Genomic DNA, 5388 nt, shown 5'->3' on the forward strand with positions numbered 1-5388 from the left:
CAAAGTTGGTAGATGGAGAAGGCCTGCAGCACTGTGCGCGTAAAGAGGAACACGCCAATATGCCGTCATTTTGCCTGTTTGAAATATGAGCGCGGACATTGTGATGAATGCAAGACTTCAGAAACGTTGGTCTATCGTCTCTGGGAACTTTCCTTAAATTAGGCCTACTTGCTCCTCCATATTCCAGTCCTCCATATCCCAGTCACAAAGTGCCACTTTATGTGTCCATTTTACGCGTAAATATTTAAACGGTCCTGTTTGAGAAAATAAAGTTACCACGAATGGTCTACACTGGCATTGCCTGCTGTACTGGAGTCCATTCATTTGGCCACCCCAAATGAGTCTACAACTTGCTTGGCTTGGCTAATCAGCGTTGTCCCGTATGGATGACAGAGATGTCCAGCTATTGGCCAAGACTAAGAGGGCACGTCATCTCCATCAATCAGAGATCGACTTTCTCCAGGGCATGCCCATCTGACTGTCCATGCATGGTCGCTGTCTTGGTCCATCCATGCGTTGTTGGGTGTTAGCTACAGCTACTTGTCTATGCGTTCTACGACCGTTTGACCGGTCCAACGATTATGGTAGGTGAATTCATATCAAGAGTTAGCGTGTAATGGGGAGGGTAGCAGGGGGGTACCGACCTGGGGAGGTCATGATACGGGACTTGGACCAGATAACTTCTCCTGAAGTTAGCGCTGGCAACTAAGGAAAAACTTCAGCAGAGATTGGCAGGGAATATTAATTGCAACACAGTTACCCATCTTTTTTCGAAACCAGTTCTGAAACAGACTGCACGGTAAGTCAGCTCCGGGTCTGCTCAGGCTCGAGCAGCCCTTCCCTTAACACAGAGTCAGGGCTTTTCCACCACGCCAGCGGCTTGCCTCCGCTACTCTCGTCTCCCCTCCTATCTCCTGGCTCACGAGCACGACTTCCCGGACTTTGATACTCCTCTTCCACACACAACACCGCGACTGAGGCGCTGGCGCGCTCCGAATTCGGGTGTGTAAATGCACACTTTCAAATCTACACTCATGATGGGCCTAAGATTCACGTTGCTGTTGTGGACAGTGGCTCTCACTCGGACCCCAAGTGTAAGGTACCTGAACTAAGTCACAGGAGCAAAACTTTTGAGTGGGTGAAAGTGAAGAGAACTCGACCTCGGACGGGTAAGTTTTGGACACGTCGTTCACGTTCCCATTTGGAAAGACGACAGCTATCTTATTGACCAAATCATTTGTAAAAACGTTTTATTTGTTCTTGATACGAAAACCATTAGCAAGTCTTAAACGATGTATGAGTACTGTATCATTAGTTATCAATTCGTTTCTACATCTACATTTAACGTTTGGTAAACCGTTATTCATTACTCATCATATGTTGAAAAGTAGTCTGCAACAGATGTGCCATATTCTCAAATCGGCTACTGTAGGTAGGACAGTGCTGTGCTGTGCGAAAGTATAAGATAGGCTACTGTAGGCTACTGTACAACAGCCAAAACAAGTTTCACGTGTTTTTGTGCATAGCTGAAATTTCGCAAAAGGCGGTCAAAATGATCAACTACAAGACACGCATTTATTTGCATTCATGTAGCCTATTGCACCAAATGGCTTCAAAAATAAATACATCATTGTGAATGAACTTTTAACAAAAGATAATAGGCTATAAAATATGAATAGTATAACTGAGCACTTGTAATTCCTGAATCAGTCAACCACAATAACCATACAGTAAGTGACATTTTACCTACATATTCATCAATTCTACCCAGATTGGAAAAATTAGGATGTACTGGGGAAAAGGCAGGGGACGCTGGGCCAGGTGTAGTGGGTCTATACACAGGCATACACACATATGCCTGCCTCTCTGTACCTATTGGGGCACAGAAAATGATGGAGATATTTCTAGAAAAGAATAGAATAGTTTTATTCTATCCACTTGTACCTTTCTTTAATTTGCATCACTGTGCTCTGGAAAGGCAGTAGGACCTGAGGGTTCAGTGTGCACAGGTAAGTTTACTCCCAAAAACGTTAGAGCTCTCTGCCTATTGATTATCTGTCGGTATAGTAATGAGAGCCTTGTGTATTGATCTCAATGCCAAGCACCTTTACGTGTTCACCTTTTGACCATAATCATAGTCACATATCATCAGTCCACCAACAACACATCGGTCTTTACTGTGCACTCAGCGTATACTTTCTGATTTCGTAGAAATGAGATCGTACTTACTAAAAACTCCCGTAGAATACCTGCAGTTTCTTGACTTTGCCCATTGAAAGTAATTGATCATGTTTAAAACGACCAATAATCCTTCTGTGTGACCCCGATTTAGCCCACTGCAGTATATGGTTAATCAAAGATGGCATGCCTTCATTGTTACTTGTCTCAGAGACATCTACAATTACAACAATTTCTCATTCAAAATGTCTTGATTTAAATTGATTGTTTTTGTTGCTTGCCAGGACTAGTATCCATGTCCTCTAGCCAGCGTTTGTATATTACTGCCTGATGGATTTAAGCTATCATACAAACAGCTGGGTAGATATAGGATAGACGTAGTATCATAAGAATTGATTCTCGGGGTTGGAGTATATCTCATTAGTGCTACATTCTTACCAGTAGTATGATTAGTGAAAGCAGCAGCAACTTTTTTTCCTGTAGGGTGTATTGTCTTGGCACGAAAACAAAGCATCCCTATATTCTCTCATGCATAAAGGCCTTAATACAACCCGTCTGCAAGTTGATCTGCTGGTACAGTGTATATACTCCCAGTGCCTCATTCTTCAATTATGCTCTGACAGCACCTGAATTACTGTGGGCAGGATGCCCAGATGGCTGAGGCAATGTGTATTGATCCTCTCTCTCTCTGTCTCTCTCTCTCTCTCTTGCTCTCTCCCTCTCTCTTGCTCTCTCCCTCTCTCTCTCTCTCTCTCTCTTGCTCTCTTGCTCTCTCTCTCTCTCTCTCTCTCTCTCTCTCTTTCTCTCTCTCTCTCTCTCTCTCTCTCTCTCTCTCTCTCTCTCTCTCTCTCTCTCTCTCTCTCTCTCTCTCTCTCTCTGTCTCTCCTTGGCTGGGAATACTTTCCCTCAGCGGCTTGCCCTGGCTTTGCTGGCTGGCTATTTTTAAAGCATGCAAGTCGTTAATATTCCCAGCCAAGGAGAATATTTTCAGTTTGATTCTTCATTCCTCCTGGCCAGCATCAGTTCTATTATCTTAGAAGTCATTCATCAGAATGTACATGTGATGTTCTATTCCTGAGAGCCCAGGTGCTTAATTACTTACTGTATTGTTTGGCCTGTGTTGGCCTCTTCATAGTCACCAAAGGCTCTTAGTTTAGGTTATAGGTTAGGTAAACCTCTCCTTGACATTCTCCTTTGTCTAAAACGTGGATTTCAAGACGTCTCCTATGAGCTGACGTGTCTAAGAGGCCTCTTCTTCATAGCCTCTTTCTTCATAGCCTCTTCAATTCCTATACCTTTCCTATGAATTATGATAGAAGTTATTACATCCAATACCTGGCCTTATTGAGTCCATGGTACAGTACGGATACAGTACCAGTCAATTGACTTACCTATAATCACCATAGACAGACACCTTGATGGGGTTGGTGTCTCCATCACAAACAATACAACACCTATAATCAGTGTTTCCAAATACTGGTCCCGGAGACCCAAAGCGGGGCACTATTTTTTAAAATTTATTCTAGCTGATCAAAATGATCAAGTCATCATTCATATGTTATGATGAAAATAAATAATTGTGCTCTGCTTTAGGTCTCCAGGACCAGGATTAAGAAACACTCCAGACTAGGGATTTCATCACACCTACTCTAGCCTCGAGGATTTAGTGAGTCAGCTGTTTAAGTCTGGTTTAAGTCCAGTGTTCAGTGTGTGACTAGGGCAAAAGCCCCGACGGCTACTTATCTATCCATGTCTCAGAACCATAGCCGAATCTTGGGCACTGCAACAAAAATGTGACTCTTTAGTGCCACATTTTTTATTCCTCATTGCCATCCAGTGTATTGATCTCAACACAGATACACATAACCAATTCACTTAATGAATATATTGAATATATGTTTTATAAGTCATTCTGTAATCACTTTAATCCCCCTGAAACCTTCATTCATCTCTTTCATTGGATAAGATGACTTTATGTTGCAGCCAGTGGGGTCTCCATGGTCAGTTTCCGAAACACTTTTATGCTCCTTATAATAATGATATACTTGTGTTTTAACTGTCTTTTCAGCCAAGATGCACATGGCCTGTGGATTGAGTATAGTTGCACGGGGGTCAGTATGGACAGAGGACGTGGAGGTAACCACCGATGGGCACCATCTTACTGCTAACCGGGTACCAAGGACCAACTTCACCACAAAACAGCTCACGGAGCTCGAGAAGGAGTTCCTCTTCAACAAGTACTTGACGCGGGTCAGAAGAGTGGACATCTCGAGCGCCCTGCAGCTGAGCGAGACGCAGGTGAAGATTTGGTTCCAGAACCGGCTCATGAAACACTAGAAATTAACGCGCGAGGGCCTTCTTCTCCCGGTGACCCCTTTGGCGTCCTCGAGATGCTCAGAACGCTCACGCTCCAACAACTTGGACACCTGACCCGACCTCGTGCTCTCCCAAACACCAACTAGCAGAGGAACTGTCTCGTGCGTTACAAAACAAGGTGTGTAGGCCTAAAAATAGTGACAGTGTCACCAACCTGCAGCTGGTTTGATTCTCCGTTTGGAGGAATTTTAGTTAGCCTAATTGGTTAAATCAGGATCATGTTGTTTTGCACGAAAACCACGAAAGCAGGGTAAGTTTTGTGAACTCGAATAATTTATTGTAAAATGTTTGACTCGGTGATTCTTAGTTTTAGAGGCGCACATATTTATTTTCTGCATTTATTGAACCATTATTTTACGAGGCAATATAAGCCTACCTGAGACTTTCGATTGGAGTAGGCTATTTGACTTGTTCTCCGGTGTCAGCTGTAGTAACATTAAGGCCCTTTATGAGTTTATACCAAATAACATGAGTTTAATCAGACATAACTATTATTATAATATGTATTATAGGTATTTGTTTATTTATTTATTGAGTTGTTAATTATTATACATTAGCCTACATGTCATTAAAGCAGCATTACAATCATTTTGTGGCCAGCTCTTTCTTCGGGAACAGCCTACCTGAAATGTTCTTGACTAAAAAGCATGTATATTTCTGTCAGGGCTTTCTCTTCGTTTAAAGGGTGAAAGAACATCTAATTCATTTTTTAAAAAGCACCATGGCTGAAATCTATGTCCAAAATAATTTACAATATTTTTGTCAATAGCCTATCTACAGTAATACATCTTCTGGTCACAAATTTGGAATAAATTAACAGTTATTTGAGTTATA

At 42.4% G+C, this 5388-nt stretch overlaps 1 pseudogene; it reads left to right on the forward strand.

The window, feature by feature from the left end:
- The first annotated feature begins 382 nt into the window (after window positions 1-382).
- On the forward strand, window positions 383-5142 carry LOC112221514 (annotated as a pseudogene).
- The last annotated feature ends 246 nt before the right edge of the window (window positions 5143-5388 follow it).

This window comes from Oncorhynchus tshawytscha, linkage group LG22, assembly GCF_018296145.1.
Source record: "Oncorhynchus tshawytscha isolate Ot180627B linkage group LG22, Otsh_v2.0, whole genome shotgun sequence".
In the NCBI taxonomy this organism is placed as follows: Eukaryota; Metazoa; Chordata; class Actinopteri; order Salmoniformes; family Salmonidae; genus Oncorhynchus; species Oncorhynchus tshawytscha.